Source organism: Sapajus apella, unplaced genomic scaffold, assembly GCF_009761245.1.
Source record: "Sapajus apella isolate SASKATOON/1434 unplaced genomic scaffold, GSC_monkey_1.0 scaffold26, whole genome shotgun sequence".
NCBI lineage: Eukaryota > Metazoa > Chordata > Mammalia > Primates > Cebidae > Sapajus > Sapajus apella.
The window spans coordinates 1,047,501-1,067,941 of record NW_022436966.1 but is presented as its reverse complement, the minus strand read 5'-3'; the positions used below and the strand labels follow the sequence as shown (position 1 = coordinate 1,067,941).

Below are 20,441 nucleotides of genomic sequence, written 5' to 3'. Positions count from 1 at the left end.
AGGTCAAATAAATTTTAAGCAACAAAGTACAGATTTGAAAGGGACTACCTGCCTATTTCATATTCTTCTACACCCTAGCAATCTATCTTTCCATACTTTTATTTAAGCTCAAGAACATATAGAAGTTTTGGGGGGGGTTGGGGTTGTTTTGTTTTGTTTGCAGAAGCAGAATCTCACTAGGTTGTTTAGGCTGGTCTGAACTCCTAGCGTCTAGTAATCCTCCCATCTCAGCCTCCCAAACTGCTGGGATTACAGGCATGAGCCACCACACCTTGCCTAGAGAGTTTAAAAACAAAAAACCAAAAAACTCTAAAAAAGACTTCCAGTATTGTTTAACATTTCAGTACTGTTTAACATTTATTCATTTATCAAATTCTAAACAAGATTGAAACATAAACTTGCCTATAATTATATAGTTAAATACATGTCCACAACCCTCAAAGACAACTCTGCTACTTTCACTGCTTTCTGTTACCTCTCACACAAAATTTATTGCCAGACTCTGGAGAAGGACTGGCCCCCTTTCCTGTCCCTAAGAGGGACAAGGAAACGTCAGCTTCTAGTTTCCCCTATTGTCCTCATTCCAGCAGATAATGAGAAACTCCCAAATAACACATCTGGAAAGAGAACTTTTTTCCTCCCAAATTTGCTAGCATATGCCGAGAAAGGCTCCAGGCGATACCAATTACCTCCAAATTCCTACACTTTTGTTCAAGATCCCAAATGTAATGTATTCTCTTGAGACTGTTGGTCTTTTACTGAATTGTATAAATATTATAGGATATTCCTATTTTCCTTCCAGTGCTACAAGACCACCACAGCAGATTATTACAAACCTATGTTCAGGAATATCCTCACCTCCAATTCACATGTGGTCATCATTTACACTAAACAATGGTTTTCAACTGAATTTACTGTGGTTTTTAGCAAACTATTACTTTTACATGGTTTCAAAGAGACTAAACTTATATGTTCTGGCTATCCTTCAAAGTTCGTACTAATCTATCCCTTCCTTTTGAATTTACCCTCATTCAAAATATAACAGTAGCCCTTCCTTTCCCATATTAGGACTACTCTATAAGTCAAGTCATCTAAAGCTATGTTCTTCCCCCCTCCCAGAAACCTCACCAAACCCAGAAAAAAAATAATAAAAATTTTTCAAAACTTATTTTTTCACACAAAAGAATAAGAAAAATGAAATACAAGACAATCCTCAATTCATTCTTGTAGAGACGAACTCACATTCATTAGAAGTGAAAGGCTCTTTCAGTATTCATCTACCTGTATTTATCAAGAAGGGAATAACCACTGTATAACAAGACATCAGTGACTCTCAATGGCATTTAAAGTTCATCTTAAGATAAAAAATAGTTGGCATAATAGATCCCAAATCTAAATTAAGAAATATTTTGATTTATCCTCATCCAAAGATGTTAGGTTCTAATTTTTAGAGGTATCTTCTCTAGACTTAAATGGGTTATCAGACAAGATGATTTTAGAGTTCCTTCAAACTGTGAGATGCTATGAATTCTCTTATTTAGCTTTCCTTGATCATTCCACCAACAGTCGCCTCTCCCTTTTCTGATCACCTTCACTAGGAACTGCCTATGATGTTTGTGTTTATTTGCTATTTATATACCATCATGTTAGTTTCTATGTGTAATAGCTTTGTCTTCTCAAGTAGATAATGACAAAGATAAAATCATGACATTTTAATACTTTTTGGCATCTAACTGGCATAATTTATACTACCATTAAACACTGCCAAAGTATGAGAAGGAAGAGCATTTTCCCTCCCCACTGTGCCATAATCTACTTAATGGGGACAAAACCCCTTTTTGTTTTTGTATTATTTTTGAACATGTTTGTTAGCTACTTAATATATATTCAGTCTTATGTTGTGGGCTAAAGATTGATCCCTGCTGCACAATGATTTTAATTAAGAGGATTCTGGTCTATGCCTTGTTAGATAGATAATAGTATTCAGAAGCAACTTTAATTTCTTTTTAATGAGACTAAATGAATATTCTATTTCAGAGAGTGGATGGGTTGAAGATTTATGGAAGACAGCAGTGTATCAGATAAATAACATATGTTTTGTAGTTAGGGAAGCAGAAATTGATTTCTGAGCTCTTATGAAGATAGAGTATTGGGGGCAGAATTCCTACATAGATTTTGAGTAAGCAAAATGGAAAAATCAGTGCCTTATTTTTCTTTAGCTGTTCTGACTGCTATTCTGCATGCAAAATTGTTCCTCTCTTCATCTCTGCTTCTCAGATTACTGAAAATCAAATGAAATTCCTTCTGTAATTGAGTCTAAGACCTTGCAAATATACATATTAAAAACACTCTGCATTTCAGCAGTGTTCCCTTTACTGGTGCCACATCAGAGACCATTGCCTGACTGTATAATGACTTGCTGCTCATATAGCAGAACCTTTGTAATTTAACAAACTATGCTGCACAGATTCTTATACAACCAGTATTCCATCCACATAAATCATTTCTGTGATACAGAAGTTTTTTGGACATAGTTAAAGTAAAAAGTATTATATTTTTATATACAAAGAAAAAATCAATAAAGTTAACAATAAAAGTTTTTCAATGAGTTGGTAATGAAAAGTGTTAAGCAGTTTCCATGCATAATTTGGCCACCTTGGATGTATTTACTTTATGGAAGCCTAGCAGACAGTTATTTTTCTGCATGCAATCTCTCTTTTTGAAGAAAAGATGATTTGTGTGTCCCTGGTACATTAGGTCCACTGGGAAAATGCCAAGGTTAGAAAATTAACTCACAAGAAATTCCTCTATTTCTCCTGTTTAGTTATGTTGCCCAGGCAGGACTCAAACTGCTGGGCCCAAACAAACCTCTCGTCTCACCCTGCCAGGTAGCTGGAACTACAAAAGCATGCAGTACTGCACATAGCTCTCATTTTTTGTTGTGTTATTTTTGTGATGTATGAATTTTTGTGATTACATTTGTTGTTCTTAGTTATATAGGGGTAGGATGTAGAAGCCATTTACAGTGGAGAAATCATTTTTTAAATGCAGTTTTAAGCAAACATGGAATTAGCAAATTGTAAACAATATTTCATTTAAAAATTTTATAATAAATGTTTATAGAGATGGTTTTGTAGAAAAGTATTATTGTTATTATTTTTTGAGATAGGCTATTGCTCTGTCTCCCAGCCTGGAGTACAGAAGCACAGTCATAGCTCACTACAGCCTCAAACTCCTGGGCCAAAGCAATCCTCCCGCCTCAGCCTCCCAAGTAGCTAGGACAACAGGCATGCACCACCAGTCCTGCCTAATTTTTTCCTTTTAATTTTTTATAGAGACAGAGTCTCACTGCATTGCTTATACTGGTCTCGAACTCCTGGGCTCAAGAGATCCTTCTGTCTCAACCTCCCAAATCAGTGGGATTACAGGTGTGAGCTCCCATGCCTGGCCCTAGAAAATTATTTTTAAATTAATCTTCAATGTATTGAGTCTTATGGGATTATATAACATAAGGGTTAAAGGCTGTTTGTGACCCGTAAAATTCATATGTTGAAATTCTAACCCACAATATGATGGTATCAGGAGGTGGAGCCCATGGAAGTGATGAGGTTCAGGAGGGTAGAGCTTTCATCAATAGGATTAATGCCTTTATAAAAGAAATCTCTCTCTGTTTTTCAGCCACAAAAGGATATGAGAAAATGGTAGTCTGCAACCTAGAAGAGGGCCCTCACCAGAACCCAACCATGAGAGCACTCTGATCTTGGACTTTCAGCCTCCAGAACTGTAAGCAATACATTTGCTGTTTATAAGCCATCGAAACTACATACAGTACCTTGTTATAAGAGCCAGAAATGACAAAGGCAGAAATGTATACAGAGTATATATACATAAGTATATATATATGTATATACTTAAGGCCCTCAAAAATCTAATCCCTTTGCTTTCTGCCTGTGCCCTTAATCTTTCTCCAATGGCAAAGCTTCTATCCATGTAATATAATACTAGTTTCTTGGTGTCAAAACAATACAAGTCTAATTAATTTTCCATGTTTAACCCTTTTAAAATATGAAGTCATTTTGATGGCCACAAAAGTTTTCTGTGTTCTAGGTTAAAAACATCTTTAGTTCTTCATATGCAATGGTGTCTTGTTTGATAGCTAATCTATTTTCTTTCCTCCAAGATACTCTGCTTCACTTATATTCCCTTGAACTGTGACACACAAAGCTAAATATAACATTCCAGGTATATTCCAAACAGAAGCAAACAGGACTATCACCTCCCTCATTCAGAAACTAGAGCAGTACTATTCATATAGCCTTGGCTTTTTTGAATAACCACATTGCCATGCCTCCTCCACCTCCCCATATCTATTGCTCATAAACTGTTTCCATCCTCTACTTACAATTAGTTCTTTAAGATTTGAGTAGAAATTTCACATTAACTCAAGATAAAATTTAATTCTATTAGATGAAGCCAGATTCAAAATTCTGTAAAGATCTCTCAGAATCTTGATTCTGTTATTTATCATATTCATTTGCTATGAATGGAAATATAATACACATACTCTTTAACATTTTGATTCTGATGGAAAAGCCAGTATTCAACACAAAGGACTTTACTACAAAATAGCAGCAATACAGCAATATTCTAGTCTCACAGACTCATCATTGTGCCTTATAGCCAACCAGTTGTCTGCTGATCAGTCTTTTTATTCAATTGCTATTTCTTCACTTCGTATAAATACACTGACTAGGACGGCAGTGATGTATAAAACAATGTTAAAAATGAAGAATAGTTACAAGAAGTGAATTATCTTCCAATCTGTAAATGCACATCCACTCTTGCCTTCAGACTTTGTAAACTCTATCTTCTACCCACAACATGCCATCCCCAGAGCCCTGACCTTCATCAAACTCCTTTCTCTCAGCTAATATACCACTTTTTATAGGAAACCTTTGATCATCCAAACCTGGGTTAGATATTCCTCTCCTGAGATTCACAAATACATTATACTTTCTCTATTATACTACTCACTGCACATTATTATACTTTCTTCTTATCTTTAATATTCAACAAATTGCAAGCCTTGGGCAGCACCATAAGCCATGAGTAGCATTATATGGGCCAAGCCTCGAGGAGCCCACCAATCCAGAGGTAAACATTCAAAACAGGAGCAAAAGATTTGGTTACTCGCCACTTCATAGGCTTTGAGGACTAATTCCATCATGCCTCATATCCACTTACCTCAGTGACTGAAGCCTAACCCTCTAATCATCTGTCATCCTCTAGCCAGTCATCCCCACATGCTCTCTGGATCTTATAAGTGTGAGATCACAAATGTGTGGTCTCCCAATATTTAGAAATCAGGAGAATTGACACAAAAATCCAGGTTTTCAATAGCTCTCGAAAAACCAATTATGGTCTAGTAAGATGAGGCGTATACTGCCCATGGAAATAAACATCTAGAGTTGAACAGTAACTAACCCCCTTAGACTGCATTATCCTCTCATTCTCATACCTGTTAAATTCCTGGAGTTAACGGAATATGCAAAAACTGTCCTAATAAAGCCATTTCTACCCATGACCATGACTTCTCCCATCTCTTTCACTATGACCTCTGGAATCTCATTCTGAGATCATCAAACTTCTATATACCCTTCTATATGATACAATAAATATTTATTTTCATTCAAAAAAGAAAAAAAGACTTTCTACATTTTTATAAACAATAATTCTACCAAAAGTTAGGAAATACAGGATGACTGCTAAGTCAAAATAAAACATAAAAGAACTCTTAACCTAGTTAATTAAACAAATAGGAAAAATATTAATAGCAATCCTAAAGAATATTAACTGCATTTTGTGCCATGGAAAAAATTTCTAATGCCCAAGTACAAATCTCAGGAGGAAGTAGCAACATGAGTAATCACATACTGACACGGTAGTCAACCCTAAAGGAGAAACACTGGCACTGTATCAAATCACCAATCTAAACTAAATAATCCCAAAGTGATGTCCCAACATAGCAAACTACATAACAGTGCATTCATCATGACTTTGCATTACTGCCACTAATCAGAACATCCTACAAAAAACAAAAAAGTTGTAAAAAAAAAAAATAAATGACAATGTGTGAGCAGACAATTAGAGCGTAGTTAATGCTCACTGATAATTCTAAAGTATAGGAATGTATGTGTTTGTAGATGTATGCAAGCATATGCATTGTGTATATATGTGTGTACATATAGGTATGTGTGTGTGTGTATATATATATATATATTTATTTATTTATTTATTTATCACTGTTTATAAAACAATGTAACATTTCAATGAGTCAAAGATAAATTATCCATAATCCCATATCACTGTTACTTCATAGGACCTCTATGGCTCTACTCTCTCTATATATATAGGATGGAGTGATATATATCACTAGAGATATCATATACACACAAACACACACACACACACACACACACACACACACACACACACATATATTTGAGACAAGGTCTTGCTCTGTCACTCAGGCTGGAGTAGAGTGGCACAATCACTGCTGACTGCAGCCTTGACTTCCCAGGCTCCAGTGATCCACCCACCTCAGCCTCCCAAGTAGTTTGGACTACAGGCACATGACACCACACCTAGCTAATTTATGTATTTTGGTAGAGATGGGGTTTCGTCATGTTGTATAGGCTTTCCCCGAACTCCTAAACTCATGCAATCCACCCATGTGGCTCCCAAAATGCTGGATTACAGGCATGAACCACCACACCCAGCCCACCCCATCCAAGCATAATGCTTAACAGACACCAAACCTGTAAAAGAAAATGCACAAACACATGTACATTGTAGGGGTTACATATTCATAACGGAATACAAAGATTATCAAATGCATGGTGATGCCAACATGAAAAGCAATTTAAAGTAAATTCCAGATGGATTAAAGAGTTATATAAAGAAGGAAAATACACACAAACTATTTTTTAAAGTATCAAATATAAATATGCAAATAGAAAATCAAAAAGCTCAAAAAGATGAACAGGTGATACTACATGAAAGTGGATATAACTGATGATTTAAAAAGAAAAAAAAAAAAAAAGCTAAGCACAAGTTCCCAATAGAAGTATGAACAAGGGAAATGAACACACAATTCACAAAGGAGAAATAGATCTAGTGGATAAACATGTGTTAAAATGTTTAGAATTATTAGTGATTAGAAATGCAAAATTTTAAAAGCCTATGAAATTGTAAAAGATTGAAGAAAAGAATAATACCTATTGGCAAGAGTACAATGAAAGAAACTCTGAAAGAATCAGTAAAAATGTAAATGTAAAATATCAATTTGGAAACCATACATATATATATATATGTGTGTGTGTGTGTGTGTGTGTGTGTGTGTGTGTGTGTATATATATATATATGTGTGTGTGTATATATATATACGAAGAAAAAGAAAAGGAGCTTTATATATATATAAGTACACTTCAGGTTCTGGGGTACATGTGCGGAACATGGAGGATTGTTGCATAGGTACCTACATGGCAATGTGGTTTGCTCCTTCCATCCCCCCGTCACCTATATCTGGCAATTCTCCCCATGTTATCCCTCCCCAAACTCCCTACCCTCCACTGTCCCTCCCGTAGTCCCCAACAACAAACCCCAGTGTGTGATGCTCCCCTCCCTGTGTCCATGTGTTCTCGTTGCTCAACACCCACCTATCAGTGAGAACATGCAGTGTTTGATTTTCTGTTCTTGGGTCAGTGTGCTGAGAATGATGGTTTCCAGATCCATCCATGTTCCTACAAAGGACACGAACTCATCATTTTTTACGGCTGCATAGTACTCCATGGTGTATATGTGCCACATTTTACTTGTGCAGTCTATCATCTATGGGCATTTGGGTTGGTTCCAGGTCTTTGCTATTGTAAATAGTGCCGCAATCAACATACGTGTGCATGTGTCTTTATAATAGGACGATTCATAATTTTTGGAGATATATCCACTAATTGGATTGCTGGGTCAAATGGTATTTCTATTTCTAGGTCCTTGAGGAAGCGCCACACTGTCTTCTACAATGGGTGAACTAGTTTACACTCCCACCAACAATGTAAAAGTGTTCCTATTTCTCCACATCCTCTCCAGCATCTGATGTCTCCAGATTTTTTAATGATCACCATTCTAACTGGCATGAGATGGTACCTCAATGTAGTTTTGATTTGCATTTCTCTAATGACAAGTGATGATGAGCATTTTTTCATATGTTTGTTGGCCTCATATATGTCTTCTTTTGAAAACTGTCTGTTCATATCCTTCACCCACTTTTGAATGGGGTTATTTGTTTTTTTCTTGTATATCTGTTTTAGTTATTTATAGATTCTGGATATTAGCCCTTTGTCAGATGGGTAGATTGCAAAAATTTTTTCCCATTCTATTGGTTGCCAATTCACTCTAACCACAGTTTATTTTGCTGTACAGAAGCTCTGGAGTTTAATTAGATCCCATTTGTCTATGTTGGCTTTTGTTGCCAATGCTTTTGGTGTTTTAGTCATGAAGTCCTTGCATATGCCTATATCCCGAATGGTTTTGCTTAGGTTTTCTTCTAGGGTTTTTATGGTGTTGGATTATCTGGAGTTAATTTTAGTGTAAGGTGTCAGGAAGGGGTCCAGTTTCTGCTTTCTGCACATGGCTAGCCAGTTTTCCCAACACCATTTATTAAACAGGGAATCCTTTCCCCATTGCTTGTTTTTGTGAGGTTTGTCAAAGATCAGATGGTTGTAGATGTGTGGTGTTGCCTCCGAGGCCTCTGTTCTGGTCCATTGGTCTATATCTCTGTTTTGGTACCAGTACCATCCTGTTTTGATTACTGTAGCTTTGTAATATAGTTTGAAGTCAGGTAGCATGATGCCTCCAGCTTTGTTCTTTTTGCTTAGAATTGACTTGGCTATGCGGGCTCTCTTTTGGTTCCATATGAAGTTTGAGGTGGTTTTTTCTAGTTCTGTGAAGAAGGTCATTGGTAGCTTGATGGGGATAGTGTTGAATCTATAAATTACTTTGGGCAGTATAGTATGGCCATTTTCACGATATTGATTCTTCCTAACCATGAGCATGGAATGTTTTTCCATCTGTTTGTGTCCTCTCTTATTTCCTTGAGCAGTGGTTTATAGTTCTCCTTGAAGAGGTCCTTTACATCCCTTGTTAGTTTATTCCTAGTTATTTTATTCTCTTTGTAGCAATTGTGAATGGCAGTCCATTCTTGATTTGGCTCTCTTTAAGTCTGTTATTGGTGTATAGGAATGCTTGTGATTTCTGCACATTGACTTTGTATCCTGAGACTTTGCTGAAGTTGCTTATCAGTTTCAGGAGATTCTGAGCTGAGACGATGGGGTCTTCTAAATAGATAATCATGTCATCTGCAAATAGAGACAATTTGTCTTCCTCCTTTCCTAATTGAATACGCTTCATTTCTTTTTCTTGCCTGATTGCTCTGGCTAGAACTTCTCATTCTATATTGTATAGGAGTGCTTAGAGCATCCTTGTCTGGTGTCAGTTATCAAAGGGAATGCTTCCAATTTTTGCCCATTCAGTATGATATTGGCTGTGTGTTTATCATAAATAGCTTTTATTATTTTGAGATATGTTCCATCAATACCTAGTTTATGGAGACTTTTAACATAAAGGGCTGGTGAATTTTGTCAAAGGCCTTCTCTGCATCTACTGAGATAATCATGTGGTTTTTGTCTTTGGTTCTGATTATGTGGTGGATTACATTTATAGACTTGCATATGTTGAACCAGCCTTGCATCCCTGGGATGAAGTCTACTTGATTGTAATGGATAAGCTTTTTGATGTGCTGTTGCAATCAGTTTGCCAGTATTTTATTGAAGATTTTTGCATCTATGTTCATCATGGATATTGGCCTGAAGTTTTCCTTTTTTGTTGAGTCTCTGCTGGCTTTTGGTATCAGGATGATGTTGGTCTCATAAAATAATGTGGGAAGGATTCCCTCTTTTTGGATTGTTTGGAATAGTTTCAGGAGTGGTACCAGCTCCTCTTTGTATGTCTGGTAGAATTCTGCTGTGAATCCACCTAGACCTGGGCTTTTTTTGGTTGGTAGGCTATTCATTGCTGCCTTAACTCAGCCCTTGTTATTGGTCTATTCTGAGATTCGACTTCTTCCTGGTTTAGGCTTGAGAGGGTAAGTGTCCAGGAATTTAACCATTTCTCCTAGGTTTACTGGTTTATATGCATAGAGTTGTTTGTAGTAATCTCTGATGGTAGTTTGTATTTCTGTGGAATTGGTGGCAATATCCCCTTTATCATTTTTTATTGCATCTATTTGATTATTCTCTCTTTTCTTTTTTATTAATCTGCCTAGCAGTCTGTCTATTTTGTTGCTCTTTTCAGAAAACCAGCTCCTGAATTTATTGATTTTTTGAAGGGTTTTTTGTGTCTCTATCTCCTTCAGTTCTGCTCTGATCTTAGTTATTTCTTGTCTTCTGCTAGCTTTTGAGTTTTTTTTTTTTATCTTACTCCTCTTGCTCTTTCAATTTTGATGATAGGGTGTCGACCTTAGATCCTTCCTTGCTTCTCATGTGGGCATATCTTGCTATAAATTTCCCTATAGACACTGCTTTAAATGTGTCCCAGAGATTCGGGTATACTGTGTCTTCATTCTCGTTGGTTTCAAAGAACATCTTTATTTCTGCCTTCATTTCAATGTTTGTCCAGTCAACATTCAAGAGCCAGTTGTTCAGTTTCCATGATGTTGTGTGGTTCTCAGTTAGTTTCTTAATCCTGAGTTCTAATTTGATTGCACTGTGGTCTGAAAGACTGTTTGTTATGATTTCCATTCTTTTGCATTTGCTGAGTAGTGATTTACTTCCAGTTATGTGGTCAATTTTAGAGTAGGTGTGATGTGGTGCTGAGAATGTATACTCTATAGATTTGGGGTGGAGAGTTCTGGTAGATGCCTATTAGATTTGCTTGGTCCAGATCTGAGTTCAAGTACTGGATATCCTTGTTAATTTTCTGTCTGGTTAATCTGTCTAATATTGACAGTGGAGAGTTAAAGTCTCCAACTATTATTGTTTGGTAGTCTACGTCTTTTTGTAGGTCACTGAGAATTTGCTTTATGCATCTGGGTGCTCCTGTATTGGGTATGTATATATTTAGGATTGTTAGGTTCTCTTCTTGTTGAGAACAACAAGGTTCTCTTCTTGTTGCATTGATCCTTTTACCATTATGTAATGTCCTTCTTTGTCTCTTTTGATCTTTGTTGGTTTAAAGTCCATTTTATGAGAGACTAGGATTGCAACTCCTGCTTTTTTCTGTTATCCATATCTGCAGTTTGATCAAGGGGAAGCACACTTTATATGAGTCAGCTCCACAGTATTGTTCCAGGTGTTTTACCTATATTTACCTACGTGCCTATGTTTGCTAATTTAATATTTATATAAACCTGTAAGGCAAATATTATTCTTCTCTTTTACAGGTGAGCATGCTGAAGCTCTAGGAGCTAAAGTAATTTATTGAAGGTTGGAAACTTAAAATGGACTCTGAGCCATTCTAACTTTCCATGTAGCAAATGGGCTACATTTGCTTGTAAATCTTCCTCCATCCCTTTATTTTGAGCCTATGTGTGTCCTTGCACATGAGATGGGTCTCCTGGATACAGCACACTGATGGATTTTGACTTTTTATCCAATTTGCCAGTCTGTGTCTTTTGATTGGGGCATTTAGCCCATTTACATTTAAGGTTAATATTGTATGCATGAATTTGGTCCTGCCATTTTGATGCTAGCTGGTTGTTTTGCCCATTTAGTTGATGCAGTTTCTTCATTGTGTCGATGTGCTACCATTTGGTATGTTTTTGGAGTGGCTGGTACTGGTTGTTCCTTTCCTTGTTTAGTGCTGCTTTCTGGAGTGCCTGTAAGGCAGGCCTGGTGGTGACGAAATCTCTCAGCAATTGCTTGTTTGTAAAGGATTTTATTTCTCCTTCGCTTATGAAGCTTAGTTTGCCTGGATATGAAATTCTAGGTTGAAAGTTCTTTCCTTTAAGGATGTTGAATATTGGCTCCCACTCTCTTCTGGCTTGTAGGGGTTTGGCCGAGATATCCACTGTGAGTCTGATGGGCTTCCCTTTGTGGGTAACCTGACCTTCTCTCTGGCTGACCTTAGCATGTTTTCCTTCATTTCAACCCTGGTGAATCTGACGATTTATGTGCCTTGAGGTTGCTGTTCTTGAGGAATATCTTTGTGGTGTTCTCTGTATTTCCTGGACTTGAATGTTGGCCTGCCTTGCTAGGTTGGGGAAGTTCTCCTCGACAGTATCCTGAAGAGTGTTTTCCAGCTTGGATTCATTCTCTTCGTCATATTCAGGTACACCTATCAAACATAGATTTGGTCTTTTCACATAATCTCATATTTCTTGGAAGCTTTGTTCATTTCTTTTCACTCTTTTTTCTCTAATCTTGCCTTCTCATTTTATTTCATTGAGTTGATCTTCAATCTCTTATATCCTTTCTTCTGCTTCGTCAATTTGGCTATTGAAACTTGTGTATGCTTCACGAAGTTCTCGTGTTGTGTTTTTCAGCTCCATCAAGTGATTTATATTCTTCTCTAAGATGTTTATTCTCATTAGCATTTCATCAAGTCTTTTTTCAAGGTTCTCAGTTTCTTTGCATTGGGTTAGAACATGTTCTTTTAGCTCTGAGAAGTTTGTTATTATTCATTTTCTGAAGTAAGAAGATGAGTAATATTTCTTTCAATTATCAGACTCATTCTCTATCCAGCTTTGTTCCCTTGCTGGTAAGGAGTTGTGATCCCTTGGAGGAGGAGAGGTGTTCTGGTTTGGGGTGTTTTCACCCTTTTTGCGCTGGTTTCTTTCCATCTTTGTGGATTTATCTACCTGTGGTCTTTGTAGTTGGTGACTTTCAGATGAGGTCTCCGGATGGACAACCTTTTTGTTGATGATGAAGTTATTTCTTTCTTCTTTTTACTTTTCCTTCTAACAGTCAGGCCCCTTTGCTGTAGGACTGCTGGAGGTTCACTCCTCACCCTACTTACCTGGGGATCACCTGTGGTGGCTGCAGAACAGTAATGGTTTCTGCCAGTTTCTTCTCTGTTATCTTCATCCAGAAGGACACCCACCAGATGTCAGCCTGACCTTTCCTTTATGAGATGTCTCTTTGGATATACGGGGCTCAGGGAGCTGCTTGAGGAGATAGTCTGACCGTTACAGGAACTCAAGTGCTGAGCTGTGAGCTCTGTGTTGTTTCCTTTAGAGCTGCTGGGCAGGTACATTTTAGTTGGCTGCAGCAGAACTCATAACCACTTTTTTCCCCAGGTGCTCTGTCCTAGGAAGGTGGGGCTTTATTTATAAGTTCCTGATGTGCTGCTGCCTTTTTTCAGAGATGCCCTGCCCATCTAGGAGGTAGCCTAGTCACAGTCTGCCAGCAGATGCATTACTGAGCTGCCATGGGCTCTGCCCAGCTGCTGTGTGAATTTCCTTGCTGTTTTGCTTATAGAGGTATAGTTAGAAATGCTTCGGTAATGGCGATCTGCCTCAGTCATGGCAAACTGCCTTTGTAATGGCAGACTGCCTCAGTAATGGCAGATTGCCTCAGTAATGATGGACTGCCTCAGTAATGGTGGACTGCCTCAGTAATGGTGGACTGTCTCGGTAATGGTGGACGCCCTTCCCCCAACAGAACTGGACCATCCTGGGTCCAGCTGCGCTTGCTGTGAAACTCTCAATCCAGAGCGTTTTAGATTGCTGGTCTTTGTGGGAGTGGGACCTGCTGAGCCAGATCACCTGGCTCACTGTTTCAGCCCCCTTTTTTCCAGTTGAATGGGTGGCTCTGTCTCCCAGGTGTTCCAGGCACCAGTTGAAACAGCCGCCCAGATTTGTGTGAGTTTTTGTGCGGAGACCCGCTGCACCAGCTGAAACAGCCATGCTGGAAACTCGTGGCACTTTTCAGCCAAGCAATCTCCTGGTCTGTGGACAATAATAACTCGTTTGGAAATGCTGTGATCACTCACTCTCTGCATTGTTCTCGCTTGGAACTGCACTTCAGAGTTGTTGTTCCTATTCGGCCACCTTGGATCCCAACTCTTGAAGAGATCCTTTTTAATGTGTAGGAAGAACCTTAAATGTGTCTATATTCTTTAATCCAATAATTCTATCTCTCAGAATCTATCCTAGAGAAATGATCTTAAATATGGAAATCGTTATGGTTATATAGTTGGTGTTTTAATATTTTTTAAAACCTGAAAATAATCTAACATCTAGCATTTGCTAAAACTAATTTAGTGACATATAGCATAATTACTCTGTAGATAATAAAAAATATTCAAAAAAATTAATGTGATAGATAACAACCTGAAAAATACTTACAAGTAAGTGTCAAACACTAGCTTTTCTCTCTCTCTCTCTTTTTTTTTTAATAATTTTTGAGACAGAGTCTCACTCTGTTACACAGGCTGGAGTACAGTGGCACAATCATGGCTGATTGCAGCCTCAATCTCCCGGGCTCAAGCAATCCCCCTACCACAGCCTCCTAAATAGCTGGGACTACAAGTTGTGTCACCGTGCCCAGCTAATTTTTAATACTTTGTAGAGTTTGAGTCTCCCTATGCTGCCCAGGCTGTTCTCAACTTCATGGGCTCAAGCGATTCTCCCACCTCAGCCTCCCAAATTGCTGGAATTACAGGCATGAGCCACTGAGCCCACCAGGCACCAATTTTCTTAATCTATTCCTTGTGAACAAACTTCTTTAAACTGTACCCTTTTTGGTATACTCATTAACATTTTTGTTTTTCTACTTTATATTATAGCATGTATTTAATTCTGACTCTTTTTATAACTCAATCGATGCAAAACACAAATTTTGCCTTTTTGATCAAATAATAAAAACCTTAACAAAAAGTATTCTGTCTGCCATGAGGTGGAGGCACAGGGATTCCAAACAGAGGAGTACATTCCTAGAGACCTCCAACCTCCCACCCCTACCCCAGGAACTGGGGAAGAAATTAGGCAGGATCATACAATGTGTGTTGCTGTTGTTGTTGTTGTTGTTGTTGTTGTTGCTGTTGCTGCTGCTGCTGTTTTAGTATCACTTCCCCCATGCCCTATATCCATCAAGATTTTGATGCCTCAGAGAAAACCCCTGGTGTGATTAAAACAAAACGGACTCTGGGCCATTCTAACTTTCCAACCTTCAGTAAATTACTTTAGCTCCTAGAGCCTCAGCATGCTCACCTGTAAAAGAGAAGAATAATATTTGCCTTACAGGTTTATATAAATATTAAATTAGCAAACATAGGCACATAGGTAAATACAGTTAAAACACCTGGAACAGTACCATGGAGCTGACTCATATAAAGTCTGCTTCCCCTTAATCAAACCGCTAAGTGCCTAAGACAGTGTGAGCTGGTAAGTAAAACAGGGTCTCTCCCATTAAAGAACTTAAAGTTTTGTGAAAATAAAAATAAACTTTAAACAAGTAATCACACTAACAAATTTTGCATAAGATATTACAATAAGTATTATCAAGGAAAAGTTAACAGTGTTATGAAGTAGAGCAGGGGATCTGACTTAGATTGCTGAGGGTCAAGAAAGCTCCCTTTGGAAACATATTTAAGCTGAAATATTTCAAATAAATAGGAGAGGAGGATAATGAAGATAAAAATGGTCCAGATGGAAAAAAGGGCATGTGTGAAGGTCCAAATACAGGAAAAACATTGGCAACTTAAAAAACGAAAGAACAAAAGAAAAATGCAGTGGCTGCAGCAATACTGAGCAAGCAGGAGAAAGACTTAAGAAGAGACTAGTAGGATATAGGCAACTTGCATGTTGGGAAACTACGGCCCATGACCTAAAGCCAATCTATAGCCTGTATTTGTACAATCCTAGTGCTAAAAATGTTTTTTATATTTTGTAAAGGCTGTAAAAAATGCTAATTAAAAAAAGACTTTCATTTCTAGAAAGACAGAATGGATGCACTCTTCCTCCTCTTCCTGCTAAGTACAACTAAAATAGCGAAGCTTTATCACTACCCCACCAAAAACCAAGTAGGGAACTAAGACTTACAATGCCTCCAGGCTATAATTCAGTGCTCCAACACATCCCCACCTTAGGGACAGTGTAAGAAAAGGCAAAATAGGGAGTTTGGATTTTACACACCAACAGAAAATAACAAAGAAACCTTACATGGTCTCAACAGACATGTGACAGAATGGAAAGCAGAAATGGACAAATCTACACTTATAAATAGAGACTTCAATACCCCACTTCAACAACAGGTAGAACAATTTGACAGGAAATCAGCAAAGATATAGAAGAATTCATCAATACCATCAAGCAACAAGATCTACATCAAATCTATAGAATAAGGTTCAAAAAAGGTTCACATCTCCTTAATCAAGATGCTGAAGTGTCAAACTTCTGTTGTCCTTGTAACAACAGAAAAACATCCATTCTTTACAAATTCAACAGAACATATAAAAAGACAGACCACATTAGGGGCCATTAAACATATCTCAACAAATTTAAACAAATAGAAAAAAAAAACTTCTAAATAATATATGGGTCAAGAAAACATCTCAAAAAAAATTTTAAATACATTAAACTGAATGAAAATGAAAATAAAGCAAACCAAAATTAGTAGGATACAGCTAATGCAAGGAGGAAATTTCTAGCACAATATGTATACATTAGAAAACAGGAAAAGTCTCAAATCAATAAGCTTCTACCTCAAAAAACTAGAAAGAGAAAAGCAAAGTAATTCTAAAACACACAGAAGGAAGAAAATCATAAGGACAAAAACACAAACCAATTAAATTGAGAACAGAAAAATGTTAGAGAAAATCAATTAAACAAAAAGGTGGTTCTTTGAAAATATCAGTAAAATTGACAAACTTCAAACAAGACTGATAATGAAAAAAAGAGAAAAAATACAAATCAAGAATGAAACAATGGCTATCACCATGGACTATGCAGACATGAAAATAGTAATAAGGGAATGCTATGGTAGAAAAGACTCTACACACATAAACTTGACAAAGTAGATGGAATTGACCAATTCCTCAAAAACTACAAAGTACTACACCTTCCCCCAATATTAAAGAGATAATTTGAATAGTCCTATAACTGGGAAGGAAATTGAATTTACTAAAAATCTCCCCTAAAAAAATTTCCAGGGGCATATGGTTTCAATAGAGAATTGCACCAAACATTTTAAGAATTAACACCAATTCTAGACAATCTTTTCCAGAAAGCAGAAGAGGAAGGAAAACCTCCCCAACTCATTTTATGAAGCACTGATATCAAAACCAGACAAAGACAGTACTAAAATGGAAAACTACAGACCAATATCCTTCATCCATTTAGGTATAAATATCTTAGCCAAATACAAGTAAAAAGAATTCAGCAATTTACAAAAGGAATTATACACCATGACCAAGTAGGGTTTATTCCAGGAATGGAAGGTTGCTTGAATATTTGAAAAATCAATTAATGTGATACATCATTTACAGTCTAAAGATATAACGGAAGAAAGGAAATCTAAAGAAGAAAAATGAGGCCAAGGCAGTAGGATTTCTTGAGGCCAGAAGTTCAAGAAGAACCTAAGCAACATAGTGAAGCCCCATTTCTACAAAAAAAAAAAAAAAAAAATTTTTAAATTAGGCAGGTGCAGTAGCATGCATCTGTAGTTCCAGCTGTTCAGGAGGCTGAGGCAGGAGGATGGCTTGACCTCAGGAATTTGAGGCTGTAATGAACTATGATCATGTCACTACATTCCAGCTAGGTGGCAATGAAACCATGTATTAAATATCTTTTAAAAATGAAGAAGAGAAGAAGAGGAAGAAAAAAGGGAAGGGAAAAAAGAGAAATGGAAGGGAGGCAGGGAAAGAAAGATGAAGAAGGAGGAGGAGGAAAAGGGGAGGGGGGAAAGAGGGAGGAGGAGGAAAAAGGGAAGAGGGAAAGAGGGAGGAGGAAGAAGGAAGAAGAAGGAAGAGGAGGAGGAAGAAGAAAAAGATGGAAGAGGAAGAAGCAAAAGATGAAGGAGGAGAAGGAGAAAAAGAGGAAGAAGAAAGAAGAGACGGCAATGGCAGCAGCTGCAATGCTAGAGAAAGAGGAAGAGGAAGAAAATAAACCATGATCAAATCAATTGATGCAGAAAAAAATCTTGACAAAATCCAACATCCATTCACAACACAAATTCTCAGAATACTAGAAATAGAGATGAATTTCCTGAACTTGATAAAATCTACAAAAATTTCATAGTTGACATCATAGTAAGTGGTTAAAGGCTGAATATTTTCCCCCTAAGACAAGGAGCAAGAAGAAGATATGCACTCTAACCACTGCTATTCAGTATAGTACATACAGTTCTAGCCATTGCAATAAGGCCAAAAAAAAAAAACAAAAAAACAAAAAAAAAGAAAACGCATACATATCAGAAAGAAAAAATAAAACTGTCTCTATTTACAAATGACATGATAACCTATGTAGGTTATTCCTATGTAGGTTATTCCAAGCAATCTACAAAAAAAAGAAATACTAGAACGAATAAATGAGTTTAGCAAAGTCACAGGATATAACATCAATAGCAAAAGACCAATTTTATTTCAGCATAATACTAATGAACATGTGGACACTAAAATTAAAAATACAATACTACTTACAAAAAATTGTTAAAACAAAAAGAGATACATAGATAACCTAACAAGTTATGTACAGAATGTACATGCTGAAAACAACAAAATACTGCTGAAAGAAGTCAAAAACCAAATGAATAAAACATTGCATTCATGAATTGCAAGACTAAATATAGTAATAAAGATGTGAATTCCAAAAGCACCAAAGCAATTGCAACAAAAGAAAAAATTGAAAAATGGAATCTAATTAAACTAAACAGCTTCTGTACAAAAAGTAACTATCATCATAGAGATAGAATGGGAGAAAATTTTTGCAAACTATGCACCAACAAAGGTCTAATATACAGCATTTGTGGGGAATTTTTTTTTTAGATATACTTTAGGAGGTTCTAGGGTACATGTGCAGATCACGCAGCACTGTTGCATAGGTTCACACATGGCAATGTGGTTTGCTGCCTCCATCCCCCCCACCACCTACATCTGGCATTTCTCCCCATGTTATTGCTCCCCAACCTCTCCACCCACCCTGCTGTACCCCCTTCCCCCTCCAATAGACCCCAGTGTGTGATGCTCCCCTCCCTGTGTCCATGTGTTCTCATTGTTCAACACCCACCTATGAGTAAGGACATGCAGTGTTTGATTTTCTGTTCTTGTGTCGGTTTGCTGAGAATGATGATTTCCAGATTCATCCATGTCACTACAAAGGACACGAACTCATCATTTTTTATGGCTGCATAGTATTCCATTGTGTATATGTGCCACATTTTCCTTGTCCAGTCTATCATCGATGGGTATTTGGGCTGGTTCCAGATCTTTGCTATTGTAAACAGTGCCACAATGAGCATACATGTACATGTGTCTTTATAATAGAACGATTTATAATCCTTTGGATATATACCCAGTAATGGGATTGCTGTATCAAATGGAATTTCTATTTCTGGGTCTTTGAGGAATCGCCACACTGTCTTCCACAATGGTTGAACTAATTTACACTCCCATTAACAGTGTAAAACTGTTCCTATTTCTCCACATCCTCTCCAGCATCTGATGTCTCCAGATGTTTTAATGATCACCATTCTAAGTGGCATGAGATGGTATCTCAATGTGGTTTTGATTTGCATTTCTCTAATGACAAGTGATGATGAGCATTTTTTCATATGTTTGTTGGCCTCATGTATGTCTTCATTTGAAAAGCGTCTGTTCATATTCTTTGCCCACTTTTGGATGGGTTTGTTTGTTTTTTTCTTGTAAATCTGTTTTAGTTCTTTGTAGATTCTGGATATTAGCCCTTTCTCCGATGGGTAGATTGCAAAAAATTTTTCCCATTCTGTTGGTTGCTGGTTCACTCTAATGATTGTTTCTTTTGCTGTGCAGAAGCTCTGGAGTTTAATTAGGTCCCATTTGTCTATTTTGGCTTAAACAAATTTACAAGAAAAAACAAAGAACCCCATTTAAAAGTGGGCAAAGGACACAGAACCTTCCCAAAGGTCTCATAGTCTGGCCAGGTGCAATGGCTCGCACCCGTAATCCCAGGTATTACACCTGTATTACTTTGGTAGGCTGAAGTGGGCAGATCACTTGAGGTCAGGAGTTCAAAACCAGCCTGGCCAACATAGCAAAACGCTGTATCTGCAAAAAATACAAAAATTAGCTGGGCGAGGTGGCACATGCCTTTAGTCCCAGCTATTTGGGAGGCTAAGGCACAAGGATAGCTTGAGCCCAGGAGGTGGAGGTTGCAGTGAGCCAAGATCGCACCTCTGCAGTACAGCCTGAATGAC

General features: G+C 37.4%; 1 protein-coding gene across 5 annotated transcripts in view; it reads right to left on the bottom strand.

The window, feature by feature from the left end:
- Positions 1-20,441, bottom strand: part of EXOC6B (exocyst complex component 6B) — a 661,151-nt gene that overhangs the window by 465,701 nt on the left and 175,009 nt on the right. The window lies entirely within an intron of this gene.